General features: G+C 42.2%; 1 pseudogene; it reads right to left on the reverse strand.

Annotated features, from left to right (window-relative positions):
- Positions 1–20,216: 20,216 nt before the first annotated feature.
- Positions 20,217–20,755, reverse strand: LOC101148888 (bolA-like protein 3; annotated as a pseudogene).
- Between the last annotated feature and the right edge of the window lie 204 nt (positions 20,756–20,959).

The raw sequence follows: 20,959 nt of genomic DNA on the forward strand, positions 1-20,959 counted from the left end.
CACCAGGCCTGGCTAATTTTTTGTATTTTTTTAGTAGAGACGGAGTTTCACCGTGTTAGCCAGGATGGTCTTGATCTCCTGACCTCGTGATCCGCCCGCCTCGGCCTCCCAAGGTTCTGGGATTACAGGCATGAGCCACCGCGCCTGGCCCGAGTTTTTGTTATTATTGATAACATTAAAAATAAATAACGCTGAATTAATATGAATATAGTTGGATTTATATTTGCCATTTTACTGTGTTTTCTATATGCCTCATGTCCTTTTTGTTCCTCAATTTACATTTACTGCTTTCTTTTGAATTAAGTGAATATTTTCTTTTTTTTTTTTTTTTTTTGTTGGTGAGATGGAGATTTACTCTTGTTGCCCAGGCTGGAGTGCAAAGGCGCGATCTCTGCTCACCGCATCCTCCGCCTCCAGGTTCAAGCGATTCTCCTGCCGCAGCCTCCCTAGCAGCTGGGATTACAAGCATGTGCCACCACGCCCGGCTAATTTTGTATTTTTAGTAGAGATGGGGTTTCACCATGTTGCCCAGGCTGATCTCAAACTCCTGACCTCAGTTGACCCACCTGCCTTGGCCTTCCAAAGTGCTGGGATTAAAGGTGTGTGCCACTGCGCCCGGCCTAAGTGAATATTTTCAAAGTCGCATTTTAATTTATTTAATAGTTATTTAATACATTTTTTGAATTATTTCTTTAGTGGTTGCTCTCAGGCTTACCATATGCAACTTAATTTATCAACTTCAGATTTCAACTAATTTAATTTCAGTGAGATATAGACCTGTTACTCCGATATAGCTCTATTTCTTGCCCCCCATTTTTGTGTTATTACTGTTGCACATATTACATTTTTAAATGTTACAAATACAACTGTACATTGTTATAATCATTATATAATTTTATGTCTTTTAAAGAAGCTGAAAGAAGGAAAGATAGCAAGTATATATTCATAGCTTTTGTTATATCAACCTTCTCACTTATCATTTCTGGCTCTCTTCATTTGTTCCTGTGGATTTGAGTTACCATCTGGAGTTATTTCCTTAGTCCAATACAGCTATGCTACCACCCATCTCCTTTGGGCTGTTATTAGCAAATATATTTCTTGTTTTTTTAAATTGTTAATTTTTTTTTTTGAGACAGAGTCTCACTCTGTCCCCCAGGCTGGAGTGCAGCGGTGTGATCTTGGCTCACTGCAACCTCTGCTTCCCAGGTTCAAGTGATTCTCATGCCTCAGCCTCCTGAGTAGCTTGGATTACAGGCACATGCCATCACACCCTGCTAATTTTTGTATTTTTAGTAGAGACAGGGTTTCCCCATGTTGGCCTAGGCTAGTCATGAACTCCTGACCTCAGGTGATCCACCCTCTTCAGCCTCCCAAAGTGCTGGGATTACATGCGTAAGCCACAGCACCCATCCAGGCAAATATATTTGTTTATGTTACAGGTCCCAAAATACAGTGTATACATATTATTTTATACCATTGCTGTTTAAATCAGTTAAAAAAATAAAGCAGAAGAAATATGCATTTATACTATCTTGAATAATTACATAATTACACTTACTGGTTGTTAGGGACCAAATGTTTTTGTCCCCTCAGATTCAAAGATTGAAACCTAAACTCCCAATGTGATTGTATTGGGAAGTGAGTAGGTTTAGATGGAGTCATGAGGGTGGAGCCCCCATGATGGGATTAGTGTCCTTATAAGAAGAGAAAGAGGGCTGAGTGCAGTGGCTCACACTGTAATCCCAGCACTTTGGGAGGCTGAGGTGGGCGGATCACCTGAGGTCAGGAGTTCGAGATCAGCCTGGCCAACATGGTGAAACCCCGTCTCTACTAAAAATACAAAAATTAGCCGGGCATGGTGGCACATGCTTGTAATCCCAGCTACTCAGGAGCTTGAGGCAGGAGAATCGCTTGAGCCTGGGAAGCAGAGGTTGCAGTTAGCTGAGATTGTGCCACTGCACTCCAGACTGGCCAACAGAGCGAGACTCTGTCTCAAAAAAAAAAAAGAAGAGAAAGAGACCAGAGCTCACTCACTCTCTCCACCATGTGATAACACAGCAAGAAAGTGGCCATCTGCAAGCCAGGAAGAAGGCTCTCACCAGGAACTCAATCTTCTGGCACCTTGGCCTTGGACTTCCCAGATTCCACAACTGTGAGACATGAATGAATGTTGTTTAAGCCACACAGTCTACTGTGTTTTGTTACAGCAGCCAGAGCCAAATAAGTCACTACTGCTCTTTGTGTAGATTCAGATTACCTTCTGAGATTCATTTCTTTTAGTCTGAAGAACTTCCTTTACTTTTTTTTTTTTTAAGGCATGTCTACTAGCAATGAATTGTCTTAGTTTTTGTTAATCTGTGAAATCTTTATTTCACCATCATTTTTGAAAGAAGCTTTGGTGGATATAGGATTCCTGTTTGTCAGGTTTAGTTTTGCTTCTTTTTTTTTAGAGCACTTTGAATATGTTTGTTATTCCACTGCCTTCTGGCTGCCACTGTTTCAGCTGAAAAGTCAACTGTTAATGTTATTGGGGTTCCCTTGTAAGTGACTCATTGTTTTCTTTGGCTATTCTTTGTTGCTGAGTCTCCGCATTTTTCCTATGATGTTTCTGTTTGTGGGTCTACTTGTGTTTATCCTACTTAGAGTTCATTGAGCACTCTATATGTGTCAGTTAACATTCAATAAATTTGGCAAGACTTCGGCCATTATATCTTCAATTTTTTTCCTGCTCCATTCTTTTTCCCCTCTCCTTCATGCTTCCATTACTTCTGTGTTGACGAATTTAGTGGTGTCCCAAATTTCTCTAAGACTCTGTAAATTTTTCTTCATTCTATTTTCTTTTTGTTCTTCATGTTACATAAACCCTATTAATCTATCTTCAAATTCACTATTTTTTTTATTCTGCCAGTTTGAAGATACTATTGAATCCCCTCCTCCCTACCCCAACCCCTAGTGAATTAATATTTAATTTGTTGTTATACTTTTCAACTCCAGAATTTCCATTTGTCTCTTTATAGTTTCTATCTCTTTACTGTTATTCTCTATTTAATGCAACATTTTTCTCATATCTTCCTTTACTACTTCTTTTTTTTATTATTATTATAAAAGGATACAGTTTAAGAACAGCCAGGTGGAAGACATGCATAAAGCAAGGTATGGAGGAAGGAGCAGGGAGCCCCTATGCTCTCTTCAGGTGCACCACCCTCTCAGCACCTGCATGTGTTCAGCAACCTGAAACTATTCATTTTATTTTTTTCTTTCTCTTTTCTTTCTTTTTTTTTTTTTTTTTAATGACAGGGTCTTGCTCTGTCACCCAAGCTGGAGTCCAGTAGTGTGATCATGGCTCACTGCAGCTTCCACCTCCCAGGCTAAAGCACTCCCCCTACCTCAGCCTCCAGAGTAGCTGAGACTACAGGCACATGCCACCACACTTAAATTTTTTTTTTTTTTTTTTTTGAGACAGAGTCTTGCTCTGTCACCCAGGCTGGAATGCAGTGGTGCGATCTTGGCTCACTGCAACCTCTGCCTCCCAGATTCAAGTGATTCTCCTGCCTCAGCCTCCCAAAGTAGCTAGGATTACAGGCAACTGCCAACACGCCCAGCTAATTTTTTTGTATTTTTAGTTGAGGTGGGGGTTCACCATGTTGGCAAGGCTGGTCATGAACAACTCTTGACCTCAGGTGATCCACCTACCTCGGCCTCCCAAAGTGCTTGGATTACAGGCGTGAGCCACCACACCTGGCCTACTAATTTTTTTTAAATTTTCATTTATTTATTTGTAGAGACAAGGTCTTGCCATGTTGCCCAGGCTGGTGGAACTACTTCTTTAATCATAGTTTTCTTTAGTTCTTTGAACATATTTATAATGTTTCCTTTGAAGGCTTTGTTAAAACTGACAGCTTGGCCAGGCACAATGGCTCACACCTGTAATCCAAGCACTTTGGGAGGCTGAGGGAGGATCAATGGAGCTCAGGAGTTCAAGACCAGCCTGGGCAACATAGTGAGACCCCCATCTCAATAAACAAAAAAAAACCTGACAGCTGGTCATTTCTGTTACTTGCTTTTTTTTTCTGGTGAATGGATTATACTTCTCTCTTTTTTTGCATGTCTCAAAATTTTTTGTTGGAAAATGGATATTTTAGAAAATATATTGTAGCAACTTTGGGTACTAACTCCTTCCAGTCCCACCCAACTCTAGTGCATTTTGTTCTTACTTGCTTGTTTACTTGTTTAGTGACTGGCTGGATAATTTTAGTGAAGTTTAATCTCTCCCCACCCCCATTCCCACCCCCACATCCACCTGCAGTGTTAAACCTCTGATGCTGTTTCTCAGGATCTCAGCCTTGGCTATGCCCAGTTACCCTCTGATGACAGTGGTTTTGGCAGGACTCTCTTCAATATTTATTTCCCTAACTCCACCCAGCTGTTAAGCTCCACTAATTGCAGGCTGATTGCTCTATTGTTTTCAACAACACCCTAAGGAATGAATTGCTCCAAAGACTAATCCCATTACATTTGGGCTCTTTTTTTTCAGTCTCAGCTCACTGCAGCCTCCACCTCCTGGGTTCCAGCTATTCTTGTGCCTCAGCCTCCCGAGTAGCTGGGATTACAGTCCCATGCCACCACACCCGGCTACTTTTTGTATTTTTAGTAGAGATAGTTTCACCATGTTGGCCAGGCTGGTCTCGAACTCCTGACTTCAGGTGATCCACCCACCTTGGCCTTCCAAAGTGCTGGGATTACAGGCATGAGCCACCGCAACTAGCCTTGGGCTCTTTTGACAGGATAGTTCTCAAGGTCAGTGAGATTAGTTCTTACTCCAGAAGGATCCTTCCAGCTATCTCTTTCCCTGGTTCTCTCAGTCAAACTAGCCAGCCTACAGTTTCTATCTCCAGTGAGTCTACCAATATCCTTTCGATTGCCTGTCATGACAACCTCCCTTGTGTTGGAGAGGCCCTTAGGCTTAAGCTTCTCCAAACACTTTTGCAAAAAAGTCATGTCCCCTGGGAAGAAAGTAGGAGCTAAGTGTGTTATGGCCTGCTTCTCCCCTCAGGCAAAATCTCCAAGCCATGGCTGTGGAGTTTGGGATGATTTTTAAAAAGGCACATAGGCCAGGCATGGTGGCTCATGCCTGTAATCCCAGCACTTTGGGAGGCCGAGTTGGGTGGATCACCTGAGGTCGGGAGGTCAAGACCAGCCTGACCAACATGGAGAAACCCCATCTCTACTAAAAATACAAATTTAGCCGGGCGTGGTGGTGCAAGCCTGTACTCCCAGCTACTCAGGAGGCTGAGACAGGAGAATCACTTGAACCTGGGAGTTGCACTCCATCCTGAAAACAACAGCGAAACTCCATCCCAAGGAAAAAAAAAAAGGCACAAATCTCTCCACATGAAACACCTATTCCAGGAGTTAAGCATTCACTGGAATGGAAGGACAGTGTAATTGGGTCTTCTTATCTTGCTTCTCTCAGCATGGAACCACCACCTTACAACCTGGGCAAGTGTAATTGGGGCCTCAATATTCTTGGTGGCTATGTGTGCAATGTAAAGAGCTTCTATCCCATGGGTTGAAGCAGGGTAGAAGACAGTCCCCACCTCTTGGTCACACTTGCCTGGTGCTTAGCCTGAGAAACAGGTAGGGGGAAGGATGAGAAATACTGACATCTTGCCCCTCCTGGGAGGATAGCCCTCTGACTAGAAATGGGAGAAGAGAGACCCTGTATTCAAGTTCAAGTTCATCTAGAGAGTCATGTTCTCTAGAGTATGTGGTCGGAATTCTTACAGAAGCACCGGGACTGCCCCCGTAGCCTTTTAGTCCAAACAACTTGACCTTTCTGTTTTAGGCCGGCCCTCATGTCTGCATGCGGCAGCTGCTACTGCTCTAATACTTTTAGAGGCCCTCAAAATCACAAACTATGCTCAACTCACTCTCTACAGTTCTCATAACTTTCAAAATCTATTTTCTTCCTCGCACCTGACACATATACTTTCTTCGCCACCACCTCACTCCCCCACCACCCCACTCCTTCAGCTGTACTCACTCTTTGTTGAGTCTCCCACAATTACCATGTTCCTGGCCCGGACTTCTATCCAGCCTCCCACATTATTCCTGATACCACACCTTACCCCCATGACTGTATCTCTCTGATCCACCTGGCATTCACCCCATTTCCCCATATTTCCTTCTTTCCTGTTCCTCACCCTGATCACACTTGGTTTATTGATGGCAATTCCACCAGGCCTAATTGCCACACACCAGCAAAGGCAGGCTATGCTATAGTATCTTCCACATCTATCGTTGAGGCTACCGCTCTGCCCCACTCCACTACCTCTCAGCAAGCCAAACTCATTGCCTTAACTCAAGCCCTCACCCTTGCAAAAGGACTGTGTGTCAATATTTATACTGACTCTCTTTTCGGACTCTGCCCACTTACACCCAAGTGAAATAAACAGACTTGTTGCTCACACAAAGCCTGTTGGTGGACTCTCTTGACACAGACTCGCATAACATAGAAAACGTAAGTACGGACCAAAGAATTAGAAGAAATACTAGACTAATTCTCTCTTCTTATTTGGCAAGTACTGAAACCTAAGTAAAGGTATATGAGAAGAGATAAACAGTGAGCTATAATTTACATAACTGTGCCATTCTGTAACCCAATTCAGTCCAAGACTTAAGAAATAACTGGGAGTACCTCACAGAGGAGTTATTTTATACCTTTAAGGAACAAAAAGCTGGTAGTCCTGAATTTCTAAAAGCTATTTAGGATAAGTAGATTTTTACTTCTTATAATCCCCTAATACTACCTTACCACTAAAATAGACCAGAGCCAATTAAGCCACTTCTCTTTAAGAGGAAGCAGTATCGGCACTCTGTGTCTATTAAGAATCTTTCCAGGGCCAGGCACGGTGGCTCACACCAGTAATCCCAGCACTTTAGGAGGCTGAGGCAGACGGATCACCTGAGGTCAGGAGTTTGAGAACAGCCTGACCAACATAGAGAAACCCTGTCTACTAAAAATACAAAATTAGCCAGGCGTGATGACACACACCTGTAATCGCAGCTACTCGGGAGGCTGAGGCAGGAGAACTGATTGAACCCGGGAGGCGCAGGTTGCAGTGAGCAGAGATCGCACCATTGCACTCCAACCTGGGCAATGAGGAAAATTCCGTCTCAAAAAAAAAAGAATATTTCCATTATTTTCCCTTCCACTGAAAGGGCTAAAGGTAAATTTAGCTGGTAATGGAATAATTTCCAGCAAGGTCTTCGAGTAAAATTTTGAGGTATTTCTTATGTTTATACCACTCAACTAGAATTCAAAATCCAAGGTAATTACTGAGACCAAATTTCCTAGGAATGAGGAATGGGAATGTTGCAGGGCATCCTAAAGGGGCTACACCCTCTATGAACAGATACCTTGCACTCCAGGAGCTCATTTGAGTAAAATTTTTGTACATTTCCAGAATTAAATGGGAAAAAAAAGAAGGTGAACACAAGAGTTGAACTGAACAATGCACAGTGCTTGGTTCTGGCCTCACGAAAACGTCTGAATATATTGTTTGGATCTAATCGTGCTGTGAAAGCTATCAGGAAGAAAAATGGAGTATCTAATGTTAAAAATAAAACCCTGATAAATAGAGCCAGGGAAGGCTGTGAAGAGAGGATTTTCTTGTTTATATGCCTGATAACAAAAACTATCACAAAACGCTCCACAAAAACCAACCTCCATTGCAAACTTACACAAAAAAAACTTCTGCAAAGACATCTGCCTAGTAACTCCTTGTCCAGTTTCAGACTGATGTCACCCTTGTTATTGATCTCTGTAGCCAAGAATAATTATTTCAAAACAGTTATGCAATCCTCTTCATTAAAAACAAAACAAAACAAAAAAACCTTTGTCTTCCTTTACTTCTCTGAATACATACATACTATGGCATGTGTATTCTCATTGCAGTGCTCTAGTCCCAAGTAAATATCATTTTCTTTTGGAGAGCCTCTCTCTATGTGTTATTTAAATTGACATGGTGTCAGAAATGGGACCTGAAAAAGATCACTATTGGAAGATGTTGGCAATTCTTGGAATTGGAGTGCAGTAGTCAACTGAGCCCTTTGAGCTCTCTGCTTCCATGGCTAGCCTTCTACGCGCTGAGTCTACTCTCAGGCCAGGCCTCCCTCTTTTTAGTAGAACCTCTTAACTTTGTTTGGGATCTGATTCGAACAAGCCCATCTTAATGGCAAACCATCCATCCCTCCTGAGATGATAAAAGACTTTTTGTCTTTTATGGTAACTTATTTCTTGTATAAGAATGTATATCTTTCTAGACTGAGTACTCTGGAGTCTACAGAATTGACATTCTGCCTGTGAGGCATGTCTTTTCTGGTTAATTTATTTTTGGTTTGGTTTGCACGCCTAGTTAAATATTTAACCTGCACTCCTGGGTTAAAATTTTTGTGAACGTTCTTATCTTGGTTTCTTTTTATTTAGTTTAACTCTTTTCCCTTGATTATTGCTAAAAATCTTTCAGGAACAAAATTAATTGTTCTGGATAGTGGGCACAGGATGGCTAATTAAAAGCCAGTGGGGCATTCATCACCATCTAAAAGACTGGTTCAAACTTCTACCATTTCCTGACAGGATTTCTAGAATTTTCTTTGCTCTTGAGATATTAATAAGAAATGGAAAAGGATTTTCAAGCAATAAGGCATGCCAGGTTTTTTGGGACTCCAGAGAGCTACAAATTATAGCCCATTTTTAAACTGATGCACATTTTTAAATTGATGAACAAAATTACATCAAGAAAGATTCAGGCCAGGCACGGTGGCTCACGCCTATAATCCCAGCACTTTGGGAGTACAAGGCAGGCGGATCACCAAAGGTCAGGAGTTTGAGACCAGCCCGGCCAACATAGGGAAACCCCATCTCTACTAAAAATACAAAGAATTAGCTGGGCGTGGTGGCACGTGCCTGTAGTCCCAGCTACTCGGAGGCTGAGGCAGGAGAATCACTTGAACCTGGGAGGTGGAGGCTGCAGTGAGCCAAGATCGTGCCACTGCACTCCATCCTGGGGGACAGAGCCAGATTCTGTCAAAAAAAAGAAAAAGAAAGGAAAGGAAGGAAGGAAGGAAGGAAGGAAGGCTGGTTCAGAGCTCAAATGGTGATTATTCAAACTATCAAAAAAAAAATTTCACAACTATAGAGCCAGCATGTAGTCTTCTAAGTTCTCCATCTTTCTATTTTTTTTTTTCTCCCTAATTTACTTTCAATCTGCTGACAAATCTACTGGTCTTGAGATAAAACTCTGCTTATGGCATTCCAGCCATGATTTTTTTTTTTAAAAGTCTCAGAATTTCAAATTTCTTAATTTGCAAAAGGCCTTCAAATTAATGACTTTACAAATTACAACAGCTTCATGGTAACCAACAACTTAGATAGCTTTAGGAAATATAAATTTAAGTTTTCCTAACAATTGATTACAATGATAGAACACTTAATTGAAAAACTAATAATTTAAAAGAAAAAGAACTAGGTAAGTGTTTATAAAAGGCTGTCATATCAAACAGGTCAATACTTTAAAGCTTAGAAAAATAATATCAGGAATCTCTGCTTGGCATAAAAATTTTACTTTTTCTGCCATACAGAGGCCAAAAAGAAACAACTGGGGAAAAAATGATAAAACTGATTGCTGAACAAAAATATAAGTTTGTTCTTGGCTTCTTAACCTTTATAGAAAGACTAAATATATTTGATTTATTAATAAACATTTTAAAAATTACAGTCTGGGCAACAAAGCATGACCTTGTCTCTACAAAAAATAAATCAGTAAATAACCAGTTATGGTGGCACGCACCTATAGTCTCAGCTGCTCATGAGGCATTACAGGCGTGAGCCACTGCACCCGGCCATTTTTTGTTGTTGTTGTTGTTTGCTTTTTTTTTTTTTTGAGACAGAGTCTCGCTGTGTCGCACAGGCTGGAGTGCAGCGGTGCGATACCGGCTTACTGCAACCTCCACCTCCTGGGTTCAAGCAATTCTCCTGCCTCAGCCTCCCAAGTAGCTGGGATTACAGACACATGCCACCCTGCCTGGCTAGTTTTTTGTTTGTTTGTTTGTTTGTTTTTGTATTTTTAGTAAAGACGGGGTTTCACCATGTTGGCCAGGCTGGTCTTGAACTCCTGACCTCAAGTGATTCGCTTGCCTCGGCCTCCCAAAGTGCTTGGATTACATACGTGAGCCACTATGTCTGGCCCTCTTACCCTTTGTGATGCTATGTTTTTCATTTGGCAGGATAATGATATTATTGAAATCTCATAATCAGAAGCTTCTGCTGTCAATTTAGCAGATTCTAGCCTAAGAAATCCTTTCGTATTCATTGGTTAAATAAGAAAATTTCTGTGCTATTGTTAATACTACCTGCTGTAACTGGATAAATTCCTTGGGAAAGTTGAGACCCTGTGTTAGTCTGTTCTCGAAGAAATACCTATGCTGGGCACAGTGGCTCATGCCTGTAATCCCAGGACTTTGGGAGACTGAGGTCGGAGGCTTGCTTGAGCCCAGGAGTTGGAGACCAGCCTGGGCAATATAGCAAGACCCTTGTCTCTAAAGAAAATAAAAATATATTCTTTAATTATTAAAAAAAAAAAGAAGAAATATCTGAGTCTGGGTAATTTAGAAAGAAAAGAGGTTTAATTGGCTGACAGTTCTGCAGGCTGTCCAGGAAGCATAGCAGCTTCTGCTTCTGGAGAGGCCTCAGGAAACATACAATCTTGTCCGAAGGGGAAGGAGGAGCAGACACATCACATGGCTGGAGTTGGAGCAAGAACGAGAGCAGGGAGGTGCTACACACTTTTAAACAACCAGATCTCACGATAACTCACTATCATGAGAACTGCACAGAAAAGATGGTCCTACCCATTCATGAGAACTCCTCCCCATGAGCTAATCACCTCCCACTAGACCCCACCTCCAACACTGGTGGTTACAATTTAATGTGAGATTTGGGTGGGAACACAGATCCAAACCATATCAGACCCACTTACACAAAACAAGAAAACAGGCCACATGGTTACAACAGGTATTTGTACAACATGCAATTCCGTATGGTCATTTGATTTAATCAGTTGGTTGTTTTTAAGCCTAGGTTTATGGCTCAAAAACATATTATGCAAATTGGGATTGTCACATTATTATTAATTTTACTTTGTATTTTTCCTTTTTAAACTTTGTATCTGTTACTTGTTAAATTTTTACAGAAGTACAACTCTTAACAAAATAAGACTGGCTCAACACTTTGAGATGATGGTAAAAGACTATGGAACAGACAAAATTGAACTTTAATAATGGACTTTAGGTATACTTAGCCTGAGAGCCCCTCCCTTCAAACCTCCCTTGTTGCTTAAATATTGCTAAAAGTCTTTTGACACTGACTTCTAGTCACTAGTCACTACCCTCAACACGAGAAGAAACCAGCAACTGGGACAAATTCATCCCTGCACCGAGGGACATCAAAACCTAAGTACAGGCTGGGTGTGGTGGTTCATGCCTGTCATCCCAGCACCTTGGGAGGCCGAGGCGGCAGATCACTTGAGGCTGGGAGTTTGAGACCAGCCTTACCAATATGGCAAAATCCCATCTCTATAAAAAACATGAAAATTAGTTAAGTGTAGTGGCACACGCCTGTAATCCCAGCTACTCTGGAGGCTGAGGCAGGAGAACTGCTTGAACTGGGAAGGCAGAGGTTGCAGTGAGCTGAAATCTTGCCACTGCACTCCAGCCAGGGTGACAGAGCAAGACTCTGTCTCAAAAAACAAAACAAACAAAGCAAAATACCTAAGTACAGGGTGATTAATCAGTGATACTTTCAGAGAAAGACCTTGATCAACAGAGGAAAATGTGAAAGTTCTCAGAATGAAAATAAAATCACTACTGTTAAAAAAACACACACACACAAAACCCTAACAAATAGAACCAGAAAGGCTATGAAGAGAGAGTTCTCACACTTGTATGCCTGAAAACAAAAACATCACAAAAGGCTCTGCAAAAACCACAGCCTCACACAAAAGCTACCAAAACCTTAAACAAAAAATACTTCTGTAAGGACATCTGCCCTGCAACTGCCTGTCCACCTTTGGACTGGTATCACCTTTGTTATTGATCTTCATAGCCAAAGATAATTATTATAAAACAATTATACAATCCTCCTTATTTCCTTTAAAAATCGTTTGTCTTCTTTTACCTCCCTGAATACACATATAGTTAATGATTGCAAAGCTTTATTCCCAAATATCATTTTCTCTTAGAGACCCTCTCTCTGTTACTTAGGTTGACCATGCTAACCCATTCACCATTCTGTGAGATCTGACTCGAAGACTATCTCATTATCCTAAAATATCCATTTTTCTGCTTTTCTGCTTAATTTTCCCTAAGTTTCTGTGACCCCTCCAAGTTATTTCCCAATGAGCAATTCTATCATTCCTTATTTAATTTCACTCTCTTAAATGTAAACTCTAATTAATTTATACCTTTGGCCTACTCCTTTCAGAGCCCTCTTCTTCCACAATTTGTTAGTTTGAGATTGTAAACTTCCGCACAAGAGAGCAGAATATTATGCTGGATGGGTTAGTCCCAGTGATTGCAAAAAATGCCAGTGAGTATAATTTTCATATGCTGAGAATACTGGTGATTACATTTCACAGTTACTCATTAGCTTCTTGTCAGGCTGAGCATCACCAAGAGCAGGTCTGTAGGTGAATCCCATATAGGGGAGTATGGGAGAGGAGGTGAGCAGTGGCTGGAATCTAGCCAGCACCCCACTCACCAAGCTGTGTGAATCTCAGGGCATTCAGTGAGGCCCTGGCAAATGGGGATCAACATAAAAATACTCAGTAAGATGTCTTCTCTGACTTTAACGTGATTTACTGATAGAAGCCTGCCTTTCAGAAAACATCTTTTTCTTCTTTTTAGAATGTGGGAAGATGTGTGTGATAGAATACTAAATAAGTTGAGATTTACCTAGTTTTATGGACAAAAATAACGCATATGACCAGAAAACAAAGTCAGTGCATCCAAATGTTTCCAGCATTATTTCTGCATGGAGGAGTTATGGATGATTCTTATTTATATCCTTATACCTTTAAAAATTATCAACAGCATGGCTGGGCTGGGCGATAGCTCACACCTGTAATTCCAACACTTTGGGAGGCTGAAGCAAGGGGATTGCTTGAGCCCAGGAGTTCGAGATTAACCTGGGTAACATAACAAAACTCCGTCTCTACCAAAAATACAAAAATTAGTTGGGCGTGGTGGTGCACTCCTGTCGTCCCAGCTACTCCAGAGGCTGTGGTGGGAGGACCACTTGAGCCTGAGAGGTCGAGGCTACAGTGAGCCGTGATTGCACCACTGCACTCCAGCCTGGGTGACAGAGTAAGTCCTTGTCTCAAAAAAAAAAAAAAAAAAAAAAAGGAAGAAAGAAAAGAAAAATTATCTACAGCAGATGTATTTTATCAGAAAAGACGGAACAATTTTTGCTTTGTATACACTGCTCCTCGTGTGGAATGCACTCTCCCTCTGTTCTGTCTGTTAGAGTTTCAAATCCAAGATAAATGTCAAGTCTTCTGTGAAACCTGTTTCCTAGTCTATTTTCTCCTTAACCTGACTTTTCCAGCCTCATTTTTCCAAGTTCATTATTTGCCTAATACTTCTGCTTCCTGACCAGAAGAGGTCGGTGTTGCGTCGCTTAAGAAAAAGCAAAGCCTTTCTGATAAATTGTTTTGGGGTTTTTGTTTGTTTTGTTTTGCTCTTTTTTACTAAGGGAAAACTTTTTCTTTAGAAATATGATATTATATTTCCTAGAGATATTATGATATTATAGAAGTTAGACATAAACATCTATCAGTGCCTCTGTAACTAACAAGTTTTCAAGTGGAGTATTATCAGCAAATGGAAACTTACAGCCTTTGGATTATTCTCATTAGTACCTAGCACTTTACTAAGCCACAGAGAATTTTATCTGATATGTAAAACTTTGAAAGTAGAAAAAGAGAAAACAAGAGAGAATACATTTAAACAGGAAAACCAAACTTTTCCAGGGACAAACTAAAAACCATTAGTACAGTACTTCAAAGCATCAACTTGGGAGTTAGACCAACTAGGATTTGAGGTGTTTTTGTGTTTTTTGTTTTTGTTTATTTGTTTGTTTGTTTTTGAGACGGTGTCTTGCTCTGTCAGCCAGCCTGGATCTCAGCAGTGGTGCGATCTCAGCTCACTGCAATCTCTGCCTCCCGGGTTCAAGTGATTCTCCTGCCTCAGCCTCCCAAGTAGCTGGGTTTACAGGTGTGCACCACGATGCCCGGCTAATTTATTTTGTATTTTCAGTAGAGACACGGTTTCACCATGTTGACCAGGCTGGTCTCAAACTCCTGGCCTCAGGTGATCTGCCTGCCTTGGCCTCCCAAAGTGTTAGGATTACAGGCGTGAGCCACCGTGACCGGCCGGTATTTAAGTTTTGACTCCGTCACTTACTGTGCAACTTTAAGCATGCTCCATACACCACAGGCCTCATCCTCAGCTTCTCATCTTGAAAGTGGGGATACTGATAGCTAATTCACAATATTGTTTTTATTTTGTGGTGGTAATGATGGGTTTTTTTGTTTTGTTTTGTTTGTTTATTTGAGACAGGGTCTCACTCTGTCCCCCAGGCTGGAGTGCAGTGGTGCGATCTGAGCTCACTGCAACCTCCAAGCAGTGACTACAGGCGCACGCCACCACACCTAGCATAGCTGTCTCCTCTTTAATTTTCACTGTGGGAACTACTCTCCCGGCACCAAGTGTCTTACAATAACCTCTTAGTTCATCCCCTGCCTCCTCTCTCACCTTTCCCATAAATAAATTGGGAAAATTCAGTTAATTCTGTATGCTGCTACTAGAATGATGTAGTCACCTGTGGTCCCTTCATCTTTCTGTTCAAAAGCCATTCATAGGCCGGGTGCGGTGGCTCATGCCCATAATCCCAGCACTTTGGGAGGCCGAGGTGAGTGGATCACTTGAGGTCAGGAGTTTGAGACCAGCCTGGCCAACATGGCAAAACCCCTTCTCTATTAAAAATTAAAAAAATTAGCCGGGCGTGGTGGCGCGGGCCTGTGGTCCCAGCTACTCAGGAGGCTGAGGCATGAGAATTGCTTGAACTCGAGAGATGGAGGTTGCAGTGAGCTGAGATCGCCACTGCACTCCAGCTTGGGTGACAGAACAAGACTGTCTAAAAAAAAAAGCCATTCATGAAATGTTCTGTGGATGGATGGTGATGGTGATTCCACAACAATGTCAATGTACTTAGTGCCACTGAACTTACACTCAAAAATGGTTAAAATAATAAATATTATGTTATGCATATTTTATTACCAAAAAAAATTAATGATTCAAACATCCACAACATAATGTTCTATAGGGACCATCATCATCCAACTCCAGTCAATCTTCATTAGTACAGCTGCATCTTACTGTATGATGCTCATACCACCCCCAGCGCCCCCGCATACGCTTGCACTCACACTCCTTTCTCGGCAACAACTTCCTTCAAAGTCCTCATACCTAGCCTGTGCTTTGTCTTGGATTTAGCTCTTTTGTTTTTCAAACTTGCTGGATATAACCATATGCTGACCTTCCAGCCATTCAAAGCCCAGTTCAACTGCATTTCGTCCATGAAGTCTTCCCTCTCATATCTGTCATGTTGGAAATAATCTCTTTTGCTGGGCTTCGGTGTTTTCTATCACTATTCTGCCTGTATAAATCTTCTTAAGGACTGAGACCGTGCCTTAATCCTCTTGGTATTTCCCCTCATTTTTACCACAGTGCTTCGCACGGAGCTACTTGGGAGGCTGAGGTAGGAAGACGGCTTGAGCCAAGGAGTTGGAGGCTGCAGTGAGCCATAATTGCACCACTGCACTCCAGCCTGGGTGACAGAGTGAGACACTGTCCCCCCAAACTCCTCCCAAAAAACAGATGAATCTTCATTGTAAATGATTTGTAACAATGAAGTCTGGACTCCTTAGCTATTTTTACTAGCTTAGCCATTTTACTTCGCCATTTTTACTAGGAGAAAAGTTTAACTCTTTTTTTCTTTTTTTTTTTTTACCTTTTTTTTCTTTTTTTTAAACTTTTTTTCTTTTTTCTTATTTTCGGAGAAAAGTCTCTTAAAAAACAAGAAAACAAAAACACAAAGAAAGAGTTTTGAACCTACTTGAGTTCTGAGCTCCTGGTCTAATATAAATATACATTTTCTAATTCAAAAAATAGCATTCTTAGGCCAGGCGCGGTGACTCATGCCTGTAATCCCAGAACTTTGGGAGGCTGAGGTGGGTGTATCTCCAGAGGTCAGGAGTTCGAGACCAGCCTGGCCAACATGGTGAAACCCCATCTCTACTAAAAATATAAAAATTAGCCAAGAGTGGTGGCATGGGCCTGGAATCCCAGCTACTTGGGAGGCTGAGGCAGGAGAATCCCTTGAACCTGGGAGGCGGAGGTTGCAGTGAGCCGAGATCGCGCCATTGCACTTCAGCCTGGGCGACAAAAGCCAAACTCTGTCTCAAAAAAAAAAAAAAAAAAAAAAAAAAAATTAGCCAGGCACAATGGCAGGCCCCTGTAATTCCAGCTACTCAGGAGGCTGAGGCAGGAGAATCGCCTGAACCCAGGAGGTGGAGGCTGCAGTGAGCCGAGATCATACCACTGCACTCTAGCCTGGGTGATGGAGTGAGACCCTGTCTGAAAAAAAAAAAAAAAAAAAAAGAAGTTGCCTTTCCTTCAGGTGGATGTGGTGGTACACACCTGTAATCCTCGAAACTCAGGAGGCTGAGGCAGAAGAATCACTTGAACCCGGGAGGTGGAGGTTGCAATGAGCCAAGATCACGCCACTGCATTCCAGCCTAGGTGACGGAGCAAGACCCTGTCTCAAAAAAAAAAAAAAAAAAAAGAAATTGTATTTCCTTTTGTTCCTAAGCAGATAGCTACCGATAAAAGGTCAAATCTCTCTGTAGGTAGCTACTCTGTGTTCACCTTTTATATAAAGTGCTAATTTATGATTTACTTAGAGCGAAATGAATACATAATTGACTATTACCCTCCCTGCTCCTTTTCTCCTGCAACATGTGGACTACCACACACTTCCTCTTTCCCCTCCAGCCCATTTTTCCCCTTTAAATATTGAAGCCCTCAAAATCATCTTTGGAGAAAGGCACAGACCACAGACTGTGTGATTTCTTGTTTATTTCTTCCAGGCATGTCCTTAAACTTGACAAAATAAACCTCTTAATTGATTGAACCTGTCTCAGATCTTTTTTGTTTACAGTAGTCACAGCCACAGCCCACATAACTGAGGCAGATTTAAAGAAATTGGATCATGGGTAAATGACTTTCATTTCCTATAAGCAAGGTTGATGATGTTGCTGTTTCACTAGTACAGGCTGCTTATGACCATGTTCATTCTGATTGATGAATACTAGTGCTGAATAGTGTGTCAATGATTTTGATTACTGCTCCTTTCTGAAAGCTTTTAGGCCTAGCTTTTGAAAACAGAATGATCTAGAAACAGAGAGAAGAATCATTCTCCACCACCAAATACAGAGTGCTGAGTCCTCAGTACTGAACCCAAAGGCTGGTAGGTCATAGAGAGTATATCCTGAGTCTATAGAGGCAACTGTTTTTTGTTTTTGTTTTTGAAACAGAGTCTCACTTTGTCACCCGGGCTGGAGTGCAGGGGCATGATCTCGGCTGACTGCAGCCTCCGCCTCCCAGGTTCAAGCGATCCTCGTGCCTCAGCCCCCCAAGTAGCTGGGATTACAGGCGTGCGCCACCACACCCGGCTAATTTTTGTATTTTTAGCAGAGATGGGATTTCACTATGTTGGCCAGTCTGGTCTCGAATTCCTGGCGTCAAGTGATGCACCTGCCTTGGCCTCCCAAAGTGCTGGGATTACAGATGTGAGCCACCATGCCCGGCCGAGGCAACTGTTATATAAATACTTTCAGGTTAGTGAAAAGATTGTTTAGACTCCATGCGAAAGCACTAACCATAAAGAAAAGAGTGAAAATTTGACGTTCATTAAAATTAAAAACTTATCTTCATCATAAGATTCCATTAAGGGAGTGAAAGGAAGGCCATAGACTGATAGAAGACATGTGAAATACATAAATCCAAAGTTTTCCATTCAGAATATATAAAACACCCCTTTAAATCAATAAGAAAAAAAATAAGCAATCCAATTTTTTTTTTTTTTTTTTTTGGAAATGGGGTCTTACTCTGTTGCCCATGCTGGAGTGCAGTGGCACAATCTTGGCTCACTGCACCCTCTGCCTCCCAGGTTCAACCAATTCTCCCATTTCAGCCTCCTGAGTAGCTGGGACTACAGGCGTGTGCCACCACGCTCAGCTAATTTTTGTTTTGTTTTGTTTTTGAAATGGAGTCTCACTCTGTCACCCAGGCTGGTATGCAGTGGCACGATCTCCGCTCACTGCAACCCCTGCCTCTCAGGTTTAAGTGATTTTCCTGCCTCAGCCTCCAGAGTAGCTGGGATTACAAGTGTGCACCACCATGCCTGGCCTTTTTTTTTTTTTTTTTCATAGTTTTAGTAGAAACAGGGTTTCACCATGTTGGCCAGGCTTGTCTCGAACTCCTGATCTCAAGTGATCCACCCGCTTCTGCCTCCCGAAGTGCTGGGATTACAGGCGCGAGCCACCATGCCTGGCCTAATTTTTGTATTTTTTGATAGAGACAGGATTTTGCCATGTTGGCCAGGCTCCAATCTTTCAAATGGGAAACAGACAAACAGGCATTTAACAAAAGAGAGCATCCTCTTTGTTCTCTGGCAGTGTGAGGGAAAAGCATGCCCCTTTATTTTCTCTAGGGACTTCTTGTCTCCTATGGATAGGCCTTGGGCAAATCACACACACACACACACACACACACACAGACACACACACCCCAAGCACAGATGAGCAATAATTCTCAGCGATGATGAAGTTCAAATCCAAACTAAGAACAACACATTTTCCCAAACACAAAAATAATTTTCAAAGATGACTCCTGCACACAATGAAGAAAAGAATTTGGGCTCTCCAGATCTTTGCACTAACAAGAAAATTATTTGAGATGCTTTACTTAGCAAGACAAAACAGCCATTTATACCTAGTCTCTACCATCAGCAGCATGGAGAATTAGCAAAGTCTTTGAAATCAATTTTTTTTTTTTCTGAAGATCACCAGGAGGAGAAAAATGTACTGTCCTCTGTCTGGAGTCTTTGGAATTTAACTCTCTCTCCCTCAGACACCCACCCACCCACCCACACACACACCACTTTTTTCCTTTAATACTTTTTTTTTTTTTCGAGACGGAGTCTCACTCTGTTGCCCAAGCTGGAGTGCAGTAGTGCGATCTTGGCTCACTGCAATCTCCGCCTCCCAGGTTCAAGCAATTCTTCTGCCTCAGCCTCCCGAGTAGCTGGGACTACAGGCGTGTGCCACCACACCTGGCTAATTTTTTGTATTTTTAGTAGAGATGGGGTTTCACCGTGTTAGCAAGGATGGTCTTGAAGTCCCGACCTCAGGCAATCCACCCGCCTCGGCCTCCCAAAGTGCTGGGATTACAAGCATGAGCCACTGCGCCCTTTCTTTTTTTTTGAGATGGAGTCTCCCTCTGTTTCCCAGGCTGAAGTGCAATGGCGCAACCTCGGCTCACTGCAACCTCCATCTCCCGAGCTCAAGCGATTTTCCTGCTTCAGCCTTCTGAGTAGCTGGAACTACATGTGCGCGCCACCACGCACAGCTAATTTTGTACTTTTAGTAGAGATGGGGTTTTGCCATGTTGGTCAGGCTGGCCTCAAATTCCTGAGCTCAAGTGATCTGCCCACCTCAGCCTCCCAAAGTGCTGAGATTACAGGCATGAGCCACCACGCCTGGCCTCTCTGGCCACTTCTGATCTGTTCTTTGTTACTATAATTTTGCCACTTCAGAAATGTAATATTAATGGAATCATAAGGCATATAACCTTTGAGACTGGGTTTTCTCACTCAGCATAATGCACTTTTAACTAATTTACTTATTTTTTGAGACAGAGTCTCGCTCCATTGCCCAGGCTGGAGTGCAGTGGCACGATCTCAGCTCACTGCAACCTCTGCATCCCCGGCTCAGGCAATTCTCCTGCCTCACCCTCTCAAGTAGCGGGGACTACAGGTATGTGCCACAACACTCAGCTAATTTTTTGTATTTTTTTCAGTTGTTTGTTTCCTTTAATTAACATCTAAATAGATTACACATGTTCTATAATTATAATATGGAAATGTATATGAGCAAAATATATAAATTTTTTGGTGAATGCTTAGGGAAGAATGATGTCAGTCAAGTTCATCCAAGGTCTTAAGCAGCAGCATCTATGCAGCCAGGATGTGGTCAGAGTTTGGGGACAGAGGTAGATATCCGCAATCCATGCATCTCTTTGATTTCTTCTTTTAGTGCCTGATTAACCGTCTGGTGCTGCTGGACAGTTCTCTTCTCCTTAAATTCTTCTGATTCAATTTTAATTTCATACATCGTCCCACAACTCCAGAAATGTCAGTGACTTTGATAGCTGTAGCTCGTGGAAACTTTTCTTTGAGAATTTGGGTCACTCTGAGCTCCCCCTCAGTCTGGGTGGCAAACATCCCATGGTGAAGTGGAAGCCCGCAGATCCCGCGGAGCAGGGGCGCTGCTGCGGCCGGGCTCCATGCCTCCATGCCCCGCTGATGCGACCCGCCGCCCGAGGTCACCGTATGCCCCTAATTTTTTTGTATTTTTAGTAGAGATGGGGTTTCACCATGTTGGCCAGGCTGGTCTCGAACTCCCGGCCTCAGGTAATCCACCCACCTCGGCCTTCCAAAGTGCTGGGATTACAAGTGTGAGCCACCTTGCCCGGCCAGACCAGCCCTTTGCAACATTGT

The sequence above is a fragment of the Gorilla gorilla genome, chromosome 4, assembly GCF_029281585.2.
Source record: "Gorilla gorilla gorilla isolate KB3781 chromosome 4, NHGRI_mGorGor1-v2.1_pri, whole genome shotgun sequence".
Taxonomy (NCBI): Eukaryota; Metazoa; Chordata; class Mammalia; order Primates; family Hominidae; genus Gorilla; species Gorilla gorilla.